This window comes from Pteropus alecto, unplaced genomic scaffold (genome assembly GCF_000325575.1).
Source record: "Pteropus alecto unplaced genomic scaffold, ASM32557v1 scaffold182, whole genome shotgun sequence".
Lineage (NCBI taxonomy): Eukaryota > Metazoa > Chordata > Mammalia > Chiroptera > Pteropodidae > Pteropus > Pteropus alecto.
In genome coordinates this window covers 4794895-4817101 of record NW_006433946.1, presented here as the reverse complement: position 1 = coordinate 4817101, position 22207 = coordinate 4794895, and the positions used below count along the sequence as shown (strand labels likewise).

Sequence of the window (22207 nt, the reverse complement as noted above, 5' to 3'; positions counted from 1 at the left end):
TAGAATATCTGAATGTTTGAGCCTAAACTATAGAGAATGATCCAGATTAAAGATAACAATTTCTTAGCCAGTATCACATAGATAGTATTTAAAGCTATTAGACTAGAGAAGATTACCTAGAGAGTATAGACAGAGAAGAGAAGTCCAAGGACTAAGGTCTAGGAGTACCCTAACATTTAGAAGTTGGGAAGATGAGAAGAATTTTAACAAGAAAGGTAGGGAAACAAAAGATACACCTAGTGTCCTAGGAGGAAACCAGAAAACTGTGCTGGCCTGGAAGCCAAGTTACAAAAATGTTTAAAGAAGACTCCTTTTGACTAGATTCATTTATTCTATGTTTTGATTAAAAAGATATTGTTGTGACTTTGTTAAACTGACATTTTTAAGTAGAGCCCCAGGGTGTCAGTTGGTGAGCCAGTTCTAGGAAAGGCCACAGAGGAAGTTTATAATTCACAGACCTTGGAGGAAGTACACATTAGACCTTACTGGGCCACTTGAGGACATCAGAGCAGAGTGCAGGCAGAGAGAGCTGCACAATCTGGGGCACATGCCTTTATTAAGGTTTGTGAGTAGAGTGCCTTGGGGTTCCTAGGCTAAGGCCAGATCAGACAATTCAAACCAAAGAGAGCGAGGCTTTGGTAAGCCTTATCTAAGGGGTACATTAGGAGAAACTTGCTCACAGGGCTGCAGAGGAAGTCGTATTGTCGCCACTGGGGTGAAGTGAAATCAGGCGTCGCCCCAGTGGCGTGGGGGAGAAGGAGGACATTGGTGTCATGTGTTGTCCTTTGGTTCTTCCCCTCCGACACAGCAAAGAATTACAGGTTGGCGAAATTTAGAAAAAGTAAGATTTATTGAAAGTACATTTTAGGAGACGGGCCATGCTAGGGAAGGCTGCAGCCCTGTGTAATTTGGGAGGTGAAGAGATAAGACAGTATGCCCCAAAGGGAGGGGCGGGTTTCCAGCCAGGAATGCTGTAACAAGGCAGAAATGGGAAGGTCTGTTTATATTTGGGCCATGATGGGAGGTCCTAGATGATCCCTATGTGAGGTCACCTTGACTGACAGTTGGCTGCTATTTAACATTTGCCTACTGTGCATATGCTTACCCATAATTCAGTCTGTCTTAATTAGATTCATGAACTTCCAGGTATAGTCATGAGATGATACTGATGGTATAATGTGGCTGAAGTTATGGGCAGTACTTTGTGCACATCTGTTTGTAACTGGTTTAGTCAGCAGCTTTTATGGCCTTTGAGTTCTAGGATTTGGAGTAATTTATAACCCTAAAAGGGAGATGTTTCTGGGAGGTCCTTAAGGAAGGTCTTCAAGGGAAGTTTCTATGGTTACAGAGCTATTCCCTTCTCTCTTGTCACCCATGCCTGACTAACTACCTAACAGTATCAGGAACTTATATTTGCTCCTGACTCTGTGGGTACTTATCAAGGGCATGCTGTTTGAGAGGGACTAGTGTCAGTTTAAGGCCCCTGGAGGCCACTTGACTACATAAAATGGATACTGAGGCAGCAATATCGTGGCATAATTTGGCTAAACTCTCGACAGATATTATTTGTAACACATTAAACCCAGACAGCAGAGAGGAGTTAGTGACTTTAGAAACTTCCAATTATTTTATTGACAATACGTAGACTCATATCATGCATTTCTTCTTTTACTTTGCTATCTGTTTGGATAGCGCACATGGAGAATTATGTTAGATATTTTTTCTTCTATTGTAGCTGACTCTGTATTTCTAGATCGATCAAAATGCCCCTGTTAAGTTGTCAGTTAAATCACAAATAATTGCCATAAGCCATTTATTTATGTTTTTAGAATCCTCTGCATTAAAGGCTATGAAATGCTTTGACCAAGTATTCAGTGGAATCTCAGTTATCTGGAATTCCATTAGCATATAGCCCGTATAAATAACCAGGAATTCCCAAGTTTGAGCATTAACCATTTGAGCGTTAGAATCACTACCCCCGCCTTCTTTTTAGGGAATAGCCTTCTGCAATCTATTATTATATTGAGCATCAGCCATGTGCTAGGCATTTTATTAGATACGATACCCATACTCTTATCTGTTGCCTTCATAAACAGAATCTTCCAACCATAATTTAACCATATCCTAATGATCTTATCAGTTCCTGTAAAATTCTTTCAAAATATTTGTCCTGGTGATGCTGTATTTTATTTCTTCATCCTACCTTAGGTCTGAAACCTTATTTCATTTTTTACTTTAACAATGTCACATTGTTGTTCTTGCGGTACAGATGATTGTCCCTTTGTACGTGAACGCCTGCACATGTCTGTGTCTTTCTCATCCTTCTCTTTTTCAGTCTGTCTACATACATGTGTCTTACAGAAATACACACACACATACACACACAGAACATGCCACACATTTAAAGGCACTATACTGAGGCAAAAGTGGCTATTTATTTCCTGTCCACTTATACACACGTGTACAGATATGTGCACATCTGTACATATCAGGGCAACCTCAGCAGGTTGTTAATCAGCCCTTGCACACATATATTTTAGAGCAGTTCCCTGGCTTCTGGGCTGCGTTACTGCCGGTCCTCCTCAGCTCCTACCTTCCAGAAATTCAGGGATGGTCAATCTTCTGTCTCTTGAGAAATGACTTTACTCTTTGTTGTCAGTGTATACTACCTGTGTTATCAATCTTAATTCTGCAAGTATTGTTCTACCATTATTTTGTTCTACTTTCTCATCAGTCCAGATCAGTATAGAGTAAGAATATCAAGAGCTGGAGGGAACTGACAGTAGTGGAGATGAGAGAGACACTCAAAACATGCTCCACTCTCTTGGTAGAAAGCTGGAACATTGCATGCCTAGAGAAGAGTGGTACTTTAATAAGATCCATCTGTGAAAGGCATGCAGAATGACTAAGAAAAGGAAGAGATTGGAAACAGGAATGTTAGTTAAAAAAAGTCAAATATTTCCTGTGTGCCAGGCACTATTCTGGGGTCTTCAGGTAGAGAAATTAATGAGATAAACAAGATCTCCATTTTCCCGAAGGTTAAATTGGAATGGAGCTGGAGGGAGGGTGAGGAATTTAGTGCTATGTGGTACTAAGTGCTACTGAAGGAAATAAAAGTTATGTGATAGTGACTAGGGTGCTACTTTAGATTAGGGGTCAGACAAGGCCTTGTCCAAGTGACATTTGAACTGAGGCCTAAAATCTACAAAGTTTCCAGCCATGCAAAAATCTAGGTAAAAGTATTTTGAGCAGGGAAAATAGCTTGTTCAAAATTTTTAAAATGAACATAAATTTTATGTTCAAGGAGTGGAAAGAAATCCAGTATGGCTCATTAACAAAGAGAAAAATAGTCTAAGAAGAAAATTGAGAAATAGGTAGAAAATAGATCATGTAGGTCCTTGTTGGCCAGGATAAGGAGTTTGGACATAGCTACCAATCTAGGTACATAATATTATTGCTATTGAGTTGAGTTATAACTAGCCAGTTCTCTAAATGAGCATTTAGGATTACCCCTAGCTAGAGTACTCATGGAGAATACGTCATTGTACTTGCCTCAAATGAGTTTACAATATAAATAACATATTCTTTTAATTTAAAAAAAAGTAAGAATTTTGCCCACAACTTTGTAAGAATAAATAATGGCTATTTCCTTTTTTGTTTTATACAAATTATATTGTCTCCTAAGGATCTGTTGCCAGCATTTATTTTGATGATGGACTTTGAAAGTGTGAGTTTCATTCAGTCTGTCTAGACACTATTATCTTTAAGCACAGTGCCTGAGAATCAGTGCAATGATTGTCATCATCCTAATTGGAGCACCACCAGGACATCTGGCACAATGTCTAATACAAAGCAGCTTTGCTGTCTACCTCAAAAAGAAAGATTCTTTGGTGGTTGGATATCTTGTAACTTCTCCACTATGTAATTCTCTGCTATAATCTCATTTGTATAGTGGAGTGAGAGAAAAAGAGAAAATTTAGAAAGAAACATAGCACATTAACCCTTTATCTGTAAAGCATTTCACATCCCAATTTGTGTTGTTTAGTAACATATAAAGCAAAAAAAAAATACTTATAGTTTTTGTTTTTTTATTACTCATGGTAGGTAGGAATTTTTTTTTCATCAACACATGCTTTTAATTGCCAAATCTGTTTTGCCTTTGCCTTTAAAGAAAAATCATGGCACTTTGTGCATTTGTCTAAAATGACAGGCTAATTCTTTGAGCCAAAACTGTGTACATGAAATGTGATTTTTGTTGAAATCACATTTCTGAAGTGTAGCACAACTTATTTTTTGAAACATCTTTTGCTGTGGTCAAGAGTCCCATGGCATAGAACAAACTGCTTATTTTGAAGTTGCAAAGTACAGCTAATCTACAAGAATAAGCTTTCTAATTTCTGCTATCAAACCAAGAAATGATGTGTTGCAATGAAAATGTGCATATATAAAAGAAATTATTTTCTTACGCAGGATGCTGCCACTTGGACTATATACAGAGTCGATTTGTAATATAAATTAACTCTCCAATTATCGATTGTTCCATCTGATATTGTACACATTAAGAATCTGCAAAGAGTTTCCTAGTTATCAATAATAAGAATGTTGTGTATAAAATGTAATGGTGTGTGTCAGCTGGATCCGAGTGAGATAGTGCAGTAAATGTTGCTCATCTTTACCATCTGTTGCATATTCTTTTTTCACAATATTTTAATTCATTAGATGTCTTTTTTTCTTTTAAAAAAAATTAACTTACTTAGGTTATAGAGAAAAACCTTTAAAAACTAATCTCTGACCACTGACCCAGTGTCCTGAGTTTTTTTAGCATTATTTTGTCTTTGTGCCCTCATTAAGATGAAGAATGACAGTCCTTAGAAAATGCCAAGCTCCCAGTTGCACTGCTAACCAGTAGTAAATCCATTCGCTTTTTAACTTCTCAGACAATTAAATTTGGCTATGAAACAGTTTCTGCAACTACTTGTTCTCAGCAACAGTGATTGAATGAACTTAGGACTTGCTTTAGCTAAGTGGAATGGAAAACTCATGTCACAGCATGTCAGTTCCTGCTTAGTGAATAAGATATTCCCTGGGGTATAAATTAGGCACTTGATATACATAACTCTTTTAAGGCACCCAGACCCCATTGATTTCCTTCTGACCTCAATGTGCAGAATAGTGCCCATGTGACTTAAAAGACTAATGTACAACCAAGTTGTCCAACTTTGACCCCCAAATACTTTACTCACCTGAGAAGGTCTGACTCAAAATGGTCCCCTCCCTCTAATGAGAAAGTGAGCTCTTTGCACCCTATTGGCTTTGCTGTTCTCAGGTCACTAAAGAAAAGAAACTTGTGTGTCATTTGGAGCCATTTATCAAATGAACCATATGGCCTAAAAACGTTAAGCAGTATTGGGTCTGGCAATTTACCATAATTAAAGAATTCCAGCAGAAAATATGCAAGTTCTGATTTCTAGCTAGTTTTTGTTTGTGTAGTGCTGCTCTTGGCAGCTCCCTAGGTTATTTTGAATAGCCTACTCTTATGTTCCTCGCCTTGTTATTAATTTGTAAAATGAAACAAATTACTGACCCTTGAATTGTGCTATTACACATACTTGAGTAAATTCATTTCATTTACAAAGAACTTCATTTATTTCTTATTTACACTCTACCTACTTCCAGAGCAATGTATACTGGCTTGTTTTTAAATCATTCTAATTCACATTAACTGAGTATTTTAACAAGTCCTATCCTGCAGAAGACTTATGTCAGATATTATTTCACATTTACTGTGCTATGGTGATATGTTGATTATTATAGCATTTCTCTGGCCACCTAAAAATGACTATATTAACTAAATGTTACACCTAGGGTTTAATATCACATCTTTTGAGGTGGTATGGTCTAGTGGGAAAGAATATGAGACTGAGGTTAGAGTTATGTGCCTACTTCTGCCAAATATGTGACCTTAGGAAAGTCACTTGCCATTTCTTGCTCAAATTTACTCAGTTTTAAAAGTAGTGGTTAATGTTTATCTTTCCAAACCTTAAAAGGTTATCATAATCAATGCAGTAAATATCAATTGTAGATGAAGTGTTTAAATCTCATGTTTCTCCCATTGTCAGAACCAGGTAGAGTAACTGTCAGTTGAATTGAAATTATCAAGCATCTCCCATGTATTCGGACACTGGTCAGACAAATGTGGGAGAGAAATAGCAAGCCAGAATCCCTATATTGAGGAGTCCACAGTGTGACTGGGGAAAAAGCCAAGCACACAACAATTGCGATAAAATTCCTGATGGCATCACTGGCACGAATGGGATATGCAAAAGTATCATAGCTGGCAGAAAGTGAAAATAATAAACTAAAACCAGGGAATTGGGAACTAGATGAAAAATTAGGATAAAACAAGATAATATGTGGGAAATTCCTTCAAAAATTCCTTGTAGATACTAAGATGCAATCTTATTATCAATGTTATTTATTTTAACAGACATCTGTATAGTATTTGCTATATGCCAGATACTATTTTAAATGTTTTATAATAGTCACTCATTTAATCCTATTAACCACAGTGAGGTAGATGTTAATTAATTTCAGTTTACATGAGAGTACTGGTACAGAAAGGCTAAGTTGCCCAAGGTTACATAGCTACTAAGTGGCAAAGCTGATTTTGAACCCAAGCAATCGAGCTCTAGAGGTGGCACCATTCATCAGGTTTGCTATACTGCTCCTCCATTAGCCATTGACACATAACTTGACACCTTTGCTTGAATCCAGTGCTAGAATCCCTTCTATGACATTTTGACAAGTGATTATTTTGACCTCTGTTTGAGTACCCAGAGAAATGACAAGGACCTAACTAGCTCTTGAAACAGCTAGCTAGATTTTTGGACAGCTGTAATTACTAGAGAGTTTTGGTTTTGAGCCAAAATCTGCTTTTCCTGTAACTCCCACTCATTGATCCTCTGTCTTTCTGACACTACACAGACTAATTCTACATCTTCTTCCACATGATGACTGTTAGGGGAAGTATCAGAAAACATTTCCCATGACTCCTGCTCGAATCCTGCATTGTTTTTTGTTTGTTTTTTTTTCCATTTGTTAGGCACCAACATCTAAAAAAAATGATATTTGAGAGTAATTAGCAAATTCCATTATTACATTACACACTTATCTATGGAGTCCCTACTGTGTGCAGAATGTACCAGGTGCTGCCAATGGAGAGAGAAATAAATAACTAAGTATGTACTCTGCACTGAACTATTCAGTTCCTACCCAAGATGTTGCAATTACCATTTAAGGTATAAACTGATGATTAGAACTATTGTCTTCACTTATGGAAGTAAGGATTTAAATAAGCAGTCTCTTGCTAGGTGTACTTTTGCACATGCCTTAATTATCCCACAGGGTTACAAAGTGTGGGCAGAGACTGCAAATCCAGCCTCATATTCCCCACAACACCTAGCACCAGGCCTTGTGTAGAGCTAATGAACAATAAATATTTTTGAATAAATGAGTTAATGAGTGAATGACTGAAACAATTGCAGTATCTGTTGATTATATGTTTCAGATAATTGCTCTTATGCTATCTGCATGCTATAATAACAATAAGGAAGACTGTTTCGCTTTGCTGTTTGAATTTCTTTAAAATTTTCATTTGCCAAGTTAAATAATAGCACTTCTTAGAGAAGAAAATGTCCCCAGGAGAAATGCCTAGGTAAAATGTTTGAAAGATAATAAGATGATTCAGGAGCCAGAAGTATAGGACTTTAATATTATCGATCAGTCCTCAACTCTGAAAAGATTCACTGTTATCATCTGAGAAGCTCTCCGCCACCATGTAAGCCCAGTAGAGGCATTTTCTAGGTTACCACCATGGGGTGCTCCTTTGGTGCCAATTGTTCTGGCTACTATTGTTATCATAGTGGAGAATTCAGCAAAAACATAGAACCTGTACTCTGACCATACAACTGGCATTTGTATAGAGCATCACACAAATCAAGTCACCTGAACACAGTCAAGTTCAGGTCTGATTTTAACCCCAATACATTACTGTTTGCTCTACCTTTTGAGGAGGATGAGCTGTGCATGGAAATAGATATAGATGTAGATGTAGATACAATTTTTCATTCTGTAGTCCGTGAAAACGTGTATGAGTGGCAGGAAACTACAAACAATAAAATGATGCATGCTCATGTTAAAAACTTCAAGTACCTATTTGTGAACAAATTATCCTATCTGCTGTTTCACTTGACATAACTTTAACATCATATATTTATTTGTGATACCTTGATGATAAGTAACTGTGATAGAGAACTTTAAGGTAGCATAATTTTTAAATGATTTTATGAATAAATTGATATTTTATTGGACATGACTTCTATGGAATGATTCTAGGATGTAAATACAATGGGTTAGGAGAGGTTCTTTCATTACATTAGACGTTTTTATAGTACTAGGCCTGTAATTAATTAAGATTTTCATTAATGAGCTGTAAGGAGTACCAGTAAACAAGTTTAATTAAGTTCATGGATAATAAATTAATAGGTGCAGAAAATGCCAATGAAGACAGGAAAATAATTCAAATAGACTAGAGAATTTATATGATATAGGAATGTAACAGGAATTCCATTGGCCACATGTAATCCCCTACTCCAGCAAATAAAAGGCAATATTCACTGCATTTATGAGGCGTAGAAAATATAAAATAAACAAAATAAATACCGTTAATATAATGGCTACAAGAAGCAATGAGTTTTGTTTGTGATGGGGCTCCGAATATATTTCTACGTATAAGTGTTTTAGTTTTGTGAATCTTAGAAACAAGCAATAATTATATCATCTGAAAGACAGGGCTTGTTAAGAAGCTAACATTGATTGAATGCAAACTATTAGCTAGTGATTGTGTTTAGCCAATTTAAATACATTGCTTTTTTAAGCTTGTCACATTTTATAGACTCAGGAACATGAAAATCCCCAGTATCTCATACCCAATTAATGGTAGAGCTGGGTTTGTTTGAACCCAGATCTTTCCATGTAACTTTCAATGATATAAAAGATTACCTAGGTATATGTGCGTACATGTGCGTGTGTGTGTGTGTGTGTGTGTAAAATAGGTTTGGAAACATTTACATCAACTAAATGATATACTATTCAGTGATACTCAGATATTTTCCAGTATACTTATGTTTAAGGGAGAATTTTCACATTTAAAATGGCACCAGAAGTCTGCTTAACTAATTAGGCACCTGGAGGCTAGGATGATAGTTATTTTTGATTTCTACTGAGTCAGTACTCTGTTTCACATGTAAATTGACATTGGTAATTTTAATGAATACTTGGGCCTTTGGAAACTTTATCCACTGTGCCAATAATTCCACATATTTACTCTTGGCCTTGACATCATTACCAGTAAGAAGTAGAACTGGTCATCATCAGTTTCCTTCTAATGACTTAAACCTAATGAAACCTTGAAACGTTCAAAGCAAATAAAACCAGTGATGTGTGTGTGTGTGGAGAGAGCGAATGAGCCTGGAAACAGCTTGAAGGAAGGCTTGAGTGGATAGAGTGGCTTCAGTTGGGATAAGGAAGCTCAAGATGTATATCTTAAAGACCCCAGCTTAGTTAATAGCACCTGATAAGTCTGCTGACATCCTCTCCCAACATCTCTCCCTCTGGATTTTGGAACTATCCCTACCCCTCCCATTACTACCCTACTACTCAGCTCGAATGCTCCTTGTCAGGGATTTTGATCTAATCTGCAGTTACCCCACTTGGGAATGATTTGTAGAAATGACGATAGCCATTGAACAATTCCATCCCAAAAATATGGATTCAGGGTCATGCTTCTCTATTGTTAACATTCCTCATTCTAACTCCTTGAGAAGAAGAGCTCTTTTTAACTAGGCTCTTTACTTAATCATTAGATTTTACATTTTAGAATAGTTTTGGGTTTACAGAAAAGCTGAGCAGATAGTAGACAGAGTTCCCAAATGCCCTCTCCACCCCTCACAGTTTCTCCTATAATTAACATCTTATATTAGTGTGGTACTTGTATTGCAATCGATGAACAAATACTGAAGTAAATTATTATTATTAAATTATTGATAAATTATTATTAACTGAAGTCCACAGTATACATTAAGGTTCATTCTTGTGTTATATAGTCTATATAACAATAAAGACAAATATTCTGTAATGACATATGTATTTGTTTCTGACATATGTATAATGACATATATCCACCATTTCAGTATCATACAGAATGGTTTTACTGCCCTGGACATCTTCAGTGCTCCTCCTATTTCTCCCTCCCTCCCTTAGAACCTCTAGCAACCACTGAGCTTTTTATCGTCTCCATGAGTTTGCCTTTTCTTACAGTTGAAATCATACAGAGTATAGCCTTTTTAGATTACTTCTTAGTAATAATGTATTTAAAGTTCCTCCATGTCTTTGATGGCTCATTTCTTTTTATTGCTGGATAATATTCCATTGTCTGGATGCCTAAAGATAGCCATGATTTTGGAAAATAGTCCCAAGGCATTTGTCTTTGCCCCTGGCACAAGTTGCAGTATATCAGTGTGGCATACAATATTGTCGCAACCATAGAATCACAGCCACTGAGATGAGGAAGTGATCTGCAGTGCTGGTTTGTTTGACAAAACAACATGTGCAGGAGAAAGATGCAAGACAGTTATCTGAAGTTCCTGTTTGTGTTCCGCACCTTACCGAGTACCTTAAAACAGAGCAGTTTACCTCTCTGAACTTTAGTTTCCTGATCTAGAAAACAAAGTACAAGATGAACTCTCTTTCCTCTAAATTTTGAAATTTGATTATCTGGTCTCATCCTCTAGTTTTGAATCTGAGAAAAGAAAGCACAAGGAAATTAATCCAAAGGAGATAATATAGCCAATTATTGGCACTGCTTGGACTAGAAATTTAACTTGGGTCTGGCATTTTTTTTTTCCTCTCATTTCACACTTTGCTTTCTGATTTTTCATGTAAAAAACTATCTTTCTTGCTTAAGGGCCACTGATTACATAAAGTAAATTAGTGAAGAAGATAAGAAATAGAGATTAAAAGGAACTGTCTTTTTTTTTTTTTTTGAGCTTTGACTGTTCACAATGTCCACCTAGGCTTCTGTTTCTAAAACATGTAATTCTCTAATGTCCTGGAGGTGAATAATTTTTATAACATTTTCACCTTGATGGTGGTGTTCCTTTTTATCATGCCAGATTTATAAAGGATAGTGAAGATTTATTTATAATAGCAGTACAGGATGTAACTGGTGAAAGTAAATTGAAGAATATGCTTCTCGGAGTGCTTTTCACTGTTCCCAGTCTAGTTGGGACACTTGTAGTGCTGTTATCACTTGTGACCGTATTCACTAGCAAGAAGACGAAAGAGTGAGCCTTTTCAATGACTTGGTTATAGTTAAAGTAGGTACAAAAATAATCCATTTTATACATCATGAATATATTGAGACAGATGTAGATGTAGATATACAGATGTGGAATTTTTCTCCCTCTTGTTCTAACCGAATATAAAATGCTGGAGTTTTCTTTTTCCCTAATCATCACAAGCTTTCTTAGTCTCCTTTCTAATGTTGAGCCTCTTAGATCTGCGAGGTAATAGGTCTATACCAGATTAGAATTACATTATGGCAACTATAATTAAGGACTAGAATGGAGAGAACTTTAATAGTAGATTTGTTAAAGCTGAAGTTTAAGTGAACATTTATAATAATCAGTCAAAGTTCAAATATTTGTTTAATATGATCGTCAGTGAAAAAAAAAAATTAATGAAAGCCCAGTTACTAAAACCATTATATCTTCCAGTTGCCTAGGAAAAGTGGCGACATGCTAGATGTTACATCACTTCTCATCCTTACAATTATAGAGTTTTAATTTAATTATCAAATAAAGTCTGCATATACAATAGGGGTTACAGTGTAGATTTTACTTCTTTAATAGTTTGACAAGCAGATTGCAACAAACAAGGCATTTGGAAGCCTGTTAGGGTCCCAGAGGCCTTATAAATATGCAGTGCACTTCTCTGCATTTCCCCAGGTCCCTGAGGTAGAAATATGATGAATAAAATTAAAACCATAAGATCTTTTTGTATAGCTTTCAGCTATCACTAATTTAAACTGAGTAATGACTGTTTTACAGGTACACCTTCAGTAGTTTAAATAGTAAAGGAAGCAAAATATAAAAATGTGTGTTGACTTTGTATTAAGTTGTTCTTAAATTGAAAGATTTTTCTACTTCCCTGTACCTTCATGATACATTCCAAGAGTCAAACTCTTTATGTACCCTTAGTATTGTTTTATATTTAATAGTACTATTAAGACTCACATTGGACAAAACATGCAGATAAAGTATTTCTTAGAGAAGTGGTATATATTTATGTATAAACACATCATCGGAATAGCATAATCCATCTGGAACAAGTTCTTTAGAATTTGATTTTAATAGATTAGCACCCTTACTATTTACTATATTTATCCATGACTGAAGAGATCTCTGTGGTCCCTTTTCAAGGATTTCTTGAAACTGGGAAAAATCATAGATCATTTCAAGCTCTGGACACCATTAATATATTACCTAGAAGTAGAGGAATAATTTAGAAGACCTATGAGAAAGGTTAAGATAAAGCACAATTCACTGTGCATATATTTGCAACAAAGTTCATCAAAATGTGTGGGGAAATGTATAATGAAAAGCTTCCTAGCTTGTTATAGAAGACCACAAAATGTAAATATCACATTAATATTAAATACTATGCAATATTGGCATTGAGTGTATACTTATTGAATGGTTAGCCTTTTCTGATGTTAACTTTGAGGAAAAGGGGTGTATTTTTATTCAAAAACCACATTAGTATGTTGGTTTTAAGAAAAAAGACTGATAGAAAATGAAATTTTTACTTACTGATTAAGAACTCAATTGTGTCAATTGTTAAGATTGGGGAGTGGGAAAACTAATTTGTCAAATTATGCCCTTGGAGTTCAACAATAAGCTAGTTGAGGCCTCCTGGGCTTATATATAAAAGAAGGCACCTGTAGTTTGTCTTAATGTGCCTTTGCCTTCACAACTGCAACTGATCACACCCAGAAGCACTAAATTACAATTCCCAGTAGCCACTTTTAGTGCATTTTTGAAAGAATGTATCCAAATAACAGACCAATTGAATTAAGAAGAGCACATTCTTTTACTGAATTCATCCTTTATCCTTTCCTTTTATTGTCCTCTTGATAGATGTACTTTATATTTTTGTTTTTGACAATTTCAACAAAAAGCATGGTCTATCTAAAATAATGTAAGAAATAATTCTGACATGATAGCAGTAACTCTCTGAATTAATTTATGCTTGTAGTTTTGTCTGTTGTTTTCTACCTTCCCCAAAATGAACTTTTCAGCATTCCAAAACAAAAAAGTCATGTATTGTGTCGTGATTTACATAGTAAATTTCATATACTATCATGTTTTATGTTTCATCACATTTCTGGCATTTTTTTTTTCTCACCGAGATACTAAAATGTCATAATTAGATGTCCAGACATAGGTTTAGAAATGATGGGTAGTTGTAGATGGCGGCTGACAAATACCTTCCAGATCCAATTTAGAAATACTGAGTGTTCCTAAGCCAGTTATAGAATTTGCATGGGGTCATATAGCCAAATCAGGGTTAGCACATATGTTTGAATATCTATTGACCAATCATCTATTTACTTATTGATCGAGAAGGCTATGTTTGCTTTAGATAAGTGATTTCTCTTTTATTTAGAGTTGATTTTTATTATCATTATCATTATTATTAATATTATTATTTATGCCTATAGCACCTGGTCTTCCTAGGTGGTCTCCCATCCAAGTATTAACCAGGCCCGACTCTGCTTAGCTTCTGAGATCAGACGGGATCGGGCTTGTTCAGGGTGGCATGGCCATAGACCATGGGCCGTGGCTCCACTGGGGCACGAACCCAGGACTTTCTGCGTGTAAAGCAGACGTGCTAACTGCTACACTATGGAACCACATCATAGAGTTGATTTTTTTAACCCCATCATAAAAGAAGCTATTCATGGTCTACCTGTCTGATCACGATCATGATTATGATCATGACAATGATGATACCAGCCCATGAAGTAGTCGTTTCAAGAATTTTTAATTCTTGAAAGTAAGGTTTAAAGAGTAAGGCCCAAGATCACATAGGTAATAGATTTGCAGAGCTAGAAATCACACTGAGTTCCATCTGACACTCAAACCCCTTATACTTTAGACAGTGGTTAATAAGTGTTTTAAAGGAAACACTGCTGTCTAGACATGAATGTCTTAGGACCTTCTTCCCATTTCTGTTCATTTATACTCAAATGAGGACCTTTTCTAGTTGGCCAGTTTTAACATTTCTTTGCACTAATGGGTAATGTTTAACATATGTCATGGGAACTGACCAATCAAAATGGATGCAATCATAGCCTGGAGTAGGACCCAGAAGGCTTATACTTGCTAGATTACCTTTTAGTTGTTGGGCCATGTCTATATCTGGCGATGAGGGGTTAGGGCAGCTGGAACAGCAGATTTTTACTAACTGATATGAAATTATTTTTAATATTTTAATAACCAGTATGCCCACTCCAATGTATAATGGCTGAATATTGACACAGTAAGATAATTGACACTGGTGTTTGTCACATTCATAAGAACATCTCTTATTGACATTTTTATTTTCAATACGTAATAATGACAAGATTCATGATAAGTGAATGAACTTGCTCTGAGCCTTTGTAGAGAGACAGACTGCATGCATCAGCTGCGTTCTTCCTCTTATCAGTCCCCAGGAAATTCTTGCTGTGAATATTTGGAGTTACAGCAAGAGGGAGCGGGTGTGGGGATGGGGTGGGAATGCACGCTGTGCCATGTCTTGTGTATCTTTCTCTTGTCTAGACTGTGAATACGTAGAGGGTAAGGGCTGTGTGTTACTCATCTCTGTCCCTATTGCCAAGCACAGTACTTGGCACAGAGCAGGTGCTCAATAATTATTGAATGATGGAAAGCATTGAACTCCACTAATGAAAGACCATTCTATTGGTAATCAAGAGGCATAAGTTAAGGAAATAAGCTCCCTAGTGTTGCCAAAGTCATTAACCTAGCTCTTAAAGATTGCCTCTTTATCCATAAAATAGAAAAAGAAGTTCAAAGTCCTCATTGCAGAAAGTGTGAAGCAAACTAGCAAACGTTTATAACAATCAGATTCACAGTGAAAGAAATCTGGACGTGAGCCTGGTTATTTAAATTAATTATTCCGCTTCTACCTTTCTTGTAATTCATGCATTATGACATGAACCTTTCAAATTCAGCTTTCTAGAATGCTTGTAAGATTTATTCATGGTCAGGCTGACATTTTACATGATTGCTTCAAAAGCTATGTTGTACCGTTTTGTAATAGTACATCAAGATGTTAGGATAGATACTACAAACTTGGCTTTTGCTATCATCTTATAACTTGTAACCCATATGTCAGAGCATGCAAAACCCATAGAAAATTGTCAGAATGCAAGTTTTTGTCCCCTGTTACCTCCTTTAACATTTCTTCTGTGGTGGTTACCTTCCTTGAATCTAAAGGAAAATGTAGGCAGTTTCCATGACTTTTAGATCTCAAGTCTCTTACAATTGCAAACACAATCTCAATCTAGAAATTAGAATGCTAGACTCCAGCATGCTAGCAATACTAGCAATCTAAACTCACAGATTTAAAGTTGAAAGTACAATCTTTTCTGCTTCCCAAGCTAGTTTATTGCAATGCTTACAGGGAACATGGAGCTTCTCCTGTTTGGAGAGCCTGCTCTGCAATTTCCTTGAAGCAGATGAATGCATTTCCTTCACCCTGCCATTGCCCCCTGCCCCTCTTTCCCACTTTTCTCAGAGCTCCATGTCACAAATGTTATAACAAGGATTCTCTGTCTATGTGCACCATCCTCTCAGATGTTCCTCTTGGACAGGACTCAAATATAGTCTCCAGATCATTTCTCTCTCCTACAGGGCTCACTTCTATTCCATAGAAAACACCCATGCATGATTTTGCCCTGAAAAACTCTATGAGTGTACGAATTGAAGCCCAGCTGTCTCTATGCTACAAGCCCCGGACCCTTTAGCTTCTGCAGAAATGAGTCTGGTACCCCTCTACTGTGCTCCCCAACTTCAGGAAACATACTCTGAGTAGTTTGATGGAAGCCCTCTTCACTAAGCTTGAATTGAAGGATGTAGCATCTCCATAGATATACATATCCTTGGCAGGTTCCTCACATTGCGGCAACAGCTTTTTCCAAACAACCTCTTTATAAATCCCCTTTGCCTCTACTCTATTGACCCTTTTAGGTTTGTGAAGTGGGTGAGAGATGGCTCCCAACGGAGAGAATATGAAAGTCATGAAACTGATTTTAAGAATTTTTTTTTGAAAATTCTGCATATGAAAGTCTGTCTGTAGACATTTTTCTATCTAATGTTTATCTGACTTTAGCATCTCAGTCAAAAATGAGAAGAGCCCAATTTTAGTATCTAGTTACACACTAGGGCTGTGTGTGTGTGTGTGTGTGTGTGTGTGTGTGTGTGTGTGTGTGTGTGTGATCTTACACCTGGAAGGCTTCATACATCAGTAGCCATATAAGATTGTGAAAGGCATTTCTATACTTCGTGGTGTCTGGTGCTTTCACTTGCCACCACAAACATGAAGATTATTACAATCCGAGTGTACATGACACAGTGTTTAGAGTGAAGAATTAAGCTCTCTTCTCTTTGAAGTTGATATCTGACCTTTGTAAAAAAGAAGTTTAAAAAGTCAATATACCTTCACAAAGGTGAACATCTTGTCTATGGAAAGGAAGACTTCATTTAGCAGATCTAAAATTTCTGTTTGGCTAGGAGAGTCTAGTTATAGGACTTTATAAACATGGTCAGTTTGGAATATTAGCTATGCAGAATAGGAGGAAACACTAAACACATTAAAACGGAGAGCTCAGAGATGATGCTGAGGGCTTGGCTGAGGTTGGAGATTCTGAAATTGTATTGTTGCTGCTTTGTAGTGTGATTTTCATCAGTATTGTGTAGTCACTCTAGTATAACAGCAGAGCTGGTAATTGCAGTATTGGTCCAGAGTTGGGGCTTTATTTGACAGTTATGGAAGCAAAAAGTTGAAGGAAATTGACAGGGCTAGTGATTATATAGTTTAAGTTGTAAGCCATGGGACCTTGCTGGGTAGTGAAGGAAGGGAGACTAGGAGTCAACTAATAGATGGCTTAAATAAAAGGATTTCTGCAAGTGAAGAACAGATGTACTGGAAATGAGATGGGCTTAAATGGTTGTGTGATTGTGATCAGAAAATAGGATGTTGTAGTTGGAGATTTCATGAGCAGTGCAGTTCTGAGTAGTCAGATCACACATAAATTTAATAAGGAATGAAAATTGTCTGTAAAATTAAATAATGGATGTTGTGGAGAGTGAGGATATGTGAGGGTGGAAGGCTTTGAGATTCTGTCAGGAGATTTTGAGTTTAAGATTTCGGAGGTAGAATTGCTGGGTCATGTGGCAGTTCTATTTTCAATTTTTTGAGGACCCTCTGTGCTGTCTTCAATAATGGCTGCACCAATTTGCAATACCACCAACAATGCACGAGTATTCCCCTTTCTCCACATCCTTGCCAGCACTTGTTATTGCTTGGCCTTTTGATGATAGTCATTCTGACAGGTGTGAGGTGGTATCTCATTGTGGTTTTGATTTGCATTTTCCTGATGAGTAAGCCACAGCGATGTAGTGTACAACACAGGGAATAGTCAATAATATCATCATAACTGATAGATGGTTGATAGACTTATCGTTCTGATCACATCATAAAGTATATAAATGTTGAATCACTATGTTGTACACCTAAAACTAATACAATATTGTATGCCAACTGTACTCGAATAAAATTTTTTTTAAAGATTTCAGGGGTGGAATAAGTATTTATTCATCATCCAGGTGATGACAAATTACCAATATGTGATGACGAGAGAAAGGAGAGCTACTGGAGTCATACAGAATAATATTAGTAGGATTTGCTGTGGAGAATGAGTCTGTGAGCCAAATGCCAAAGACCTAAATAATGAAACATGGTTGAATTTTCTGTAGATTGCTTCAATGGAATATTAGTAGAACAGTGTTATAGTTGAACAGCATGCCTCTAGAAACAAGGATGGGAGTGGTGAGGTAAGAGAATGAAAGCTATATTAGGAAAAGAAGACCAGTTTATTTATTTAGTGTCTACAATGGATTGAGCTCTTCACATTTATTTCTCATCTTTACTGTAACCCCACATGATATATATTATTTTAACTTGGTTATTATGGAAAATATTAAGCATACATAAAAGTAGAGAAATGACATGATGAACCCCCATGTACCTGTCATTCATCTTCAGCAATCATTAATGTTTTCTCAATGAATCCCTTTTTCAGATGAGAAAACCTGAAATACAGAGTTCAAGCAATTTGCCCATGGTTTCATGGCTAGTCTGCAAGTGACTAAATCATAACTGAAACCCAGATCTACCTTTGTTTTTCCCCCGACACCATGCTCTTTCCCAATAAGCCATCATTTTCTCTTTTTAAGAACATCTTTCACTCCAGTAGTACTTTCTTGTAGCATTGGAAAGCCAACCAGTTGAAACTGGTTAATCTCTCTGCCCTTGATTGCTTAACACCCCATGTACTTTAAAGATCATTTCTTCTAGGTTGATTGTGAGCAGCATTTCTTCACTTGTAATAACTTCATTATTTCATCTACTTGGTTAACTAACGTTTTTATATTAAAGAATTCTTCCCAGATATTTTCTGACCATACCTTTTTTTTTTTTTTTTTGGTCCAGGATGCTGCTGCTCTCATGGTTATTTTTTAGTAAATGTATTACTTTTTGTTCAAATGAATTGTGGACTCTATCAGCCAAATACAGGCTTGTTGAGAGAAAAATACAAACATTTATCAAGGATGTAGAAATTGTTTTTTCTAAGTTGATGTTAACACTTAAAATGTTCATAATTACATAACGTTTGTCTATCATCTTCTCAGGTGTTGAAACAGTAATTTCATATTGCTCATCTTTCAACATATCTGGACATTGTTAAATCTCTTTAGAAATGCAAAAATACTCAAGATAAATCACAAATACAACACGAGCTGTCATGTCTCTAATCTTTTCAATTTGACTTTCTTTAAATGGTGGTCTGTTATGTCTTCATTACATTGTCTATTTAATAGACTTTCCTGCTCTGATAATTAGTTGGCTTATTTATATCTCAACACCTTGAGTGGCTACATCTCATTTAACTTATTGTTCATTAAAGTTCTTGTAACTCAGTGGTTCTCAGCCCTGGATACACATTAGAATCACTTGAGGAACTTTCAGAAAATACTGATGCCTGGGTACCATTCCAGATCAATTACCAATCTTTAGCCTGGCTGTCAGGAAACTTATATTCAAACTTAGCCACCAGTTTTCAAAATTAGCTCATTTAGTCCCTTGACTGACTCCCTCTAGATGGTGTCTACTGTTTTTATCCTTGAAATGCTATTTTCACATTATATTTAATATTCTTATATTAAATTTATAAATCAGTTTGAATACATTTGGAAGCAGTCAAGATAAAAAATCCTTACTTAATAAACTAAATAAAAACCATTTAGACATTTATGCAAAAGGAAGAAGAATACAAAGGAATGTTTACATGGCTGAGCAGTATTGTAGTAGACTTACTCATTCAAGCTTGTTAAAGTGGGAAGTAGCTGACAAGTCAGATAAGCATTTCCTAATTAAAGAAAGAGAAGATTGAGTGATAACAGGAGAGTTAAAAAGTATGTGAACCTACAAATGACATAGGCCAACAAATCTTCTACTCTTAGAGACTGTATAATGTCACTATAAATTCAAGTAGCTCTGTGTCATACCCAGTATCTCAAATTTTTAGTCACTCATGCTCAGGGATTAGAATTTTTATTTTTCTCTCTTTTGTTGACATTACTATTATTATCTAATGTATATGATGACTAGAGATTCAGATATTGGAAGATCTACTCTTTCACAGATAAAACTAAATTTTGGACATGAATGTTTTATAAATATTTGTATATTTTTATAGAATCACTATAAAATGTTTGGATTGTTTTAGGTGTTTGTTTCTTTGTTGTAATTTAAGCAGTTGGAATTAATTACACTCCAGGGAAAAATGACATTTTTTAATTGTCTCGGTTTCATATTTTCTTGATTCTCTTGTCTTTTTTAGTTTATTCTTAATTTGTACACAAATGGCGATTACAGTTCAAAGCGGCTACTTTAAGAGATAATATTTGAATGTCAAAAGCTACTTTATTCCTTCTATGATAATAGTGTGTTAAAAGTACATAAGATAAAATGTTAGCATCTGAGACCAAGTGGAATGCAAGCTTCTGTGTACAGAGGAGATCCTGTAAAAACAGCTCAAAGGAACCTATTTAGCAGAATTTCTGGGCCAGGTCTGATCTGTAGTCTACCAGTCACTCCCATGCCTGAATGGATTCCTTGCTTTCTTATCCTCAGTAGGCTCACAGTTGATCGTGTCACAGAGCAGCCCTTGCTGTCTACCCTGGACTTTACCTCTCTAGTCACAGACAGCCCCTGACTTTCACCCATGGATTATCTGATGGTAAACTGTCCTGCTTCCTGTTTTCTCTTATTAGCCAGTGCCTGACTATCCAACAAGATTTTTATAAAGACTATATCCTTATTTATTAGGAATGGAAAATAATTTAGAAATATTCTAGTCCATTGGTCTTAATTTATGGATGAGGAAACAAACTCAGAAAGAAGAGGTAGCTTATGTCTGCATTGAATAACATTTTGTAACTTTTTTATTGGAATATGAAGATAGAGATTATTTCTATAGAGTGTTGTCGAGTTTTATAATAAGTTATATTTTCTTTTGAGTTACTCAAGTTGTATATGTGCGTATTAGTTACAAAAGGCAGACTAGTTTTTTTTTTTAAATAAATAATTATCGGACTATAGCACAGCCACAAGAAAAAAAATCAAAAGTACTTAACAATTCAGATATATCATATTTTATTGAACTTTAAAACTATTTGTTATACCCTATCATCATTATATTATTTTCTCTAGAAAATATGTAGGTTATAAAATGGAGAGTAGTTTTATAATTTAAGAAATTTTCAACTAATGTTTATAAACTTCCAAGTACATAACATTATATTTATATTTTATTTATTTCATTAACATAGTGATCTTGCCTTTGGATATGAAACACTTTATCTGCTATTACAATTTCTCTTGCCTTTTTTTCTCACCATTCCTTGTCAAGTCTCCTTCAGTCCCAGAACTATAATCAGTCATTCAGTATACAGAACTATTAAGTTTATATCTCTCTTTTTTTGCTTACCGCCCCACACACCTTAATCTAATGATTAGCTGCATGCTTTTACCTAGATATGTATCCTCACATACCCCCAAACTCAGTGTAATTAATACTGAACTTGTTCACCTCCCTCTAGAAACTTGTCTTTTAATGTTACCACCACCCCCCTTAGTTATATGGGTTCATTCTCTAGTAGTATTCTTGACTCTTCTCTCGCCCCTGCCTCCCACATCCATTTAATAACAATGATAATTTTGACATATTTAACACTTAGCATGTGCTAGGCCCTGTGCCAAGTACTTAACATTTCACTCTCAGAACAGTTCTATGAATTAAGAGTTGTTATGATTCCCATTTTACAGTTGGAACAACCATGTGCAGAGAAATTAGTTTCCTTATGTCAGAAGACTCGTAAATGGAATAGCTGGTGTTCAAACCCATGCCATCTGACTTGAAAATCCAGGTTCTTATTCACTGCATGAAATTGCTTACTAAATTGACATGTGTTATAATTTCTACTTCTACAATAGATTTGTATCCATGTAGTCGCCTTCTCTTATTACCTTAGTACAAGCTCTCATTACCTCTTGCCAGGACTATTGCAATAGTGGTATAACCAATTTCTCCAGACTCTCCCTCCCTCCAGTCTATTTCATATACTATTCTGAGATAAATCGTCCCAAAGCATGATGGCTAGGTACATTTAACTGTCCCTAGCCCAAAGAAAAATGGAATGACTGCAAACTCACTAGGACTTACAGGAATTCCCCCTTT

At 35.9% G+C, this 22207-nt stretch overlaps 1 protein-coding gene and 1 pseudogene across 4 annotated transcripts in view; one reads left to right on the top strand and one right to left on the bottom strand.

Annotated features, from left to right (window-relative positions):
* DIAPH2 (diaphanous related formin 2) overlaps positions 1-22207 on the top strand; it is a 781302-nt gene that overhangs the window by 507949 nt on the left and 251146 nt on the right. The window lies entirely within an intron of this gene.
* On the bottom strand, positions 13832-13950 carry LOC112477107 (annotated as a pseudogene).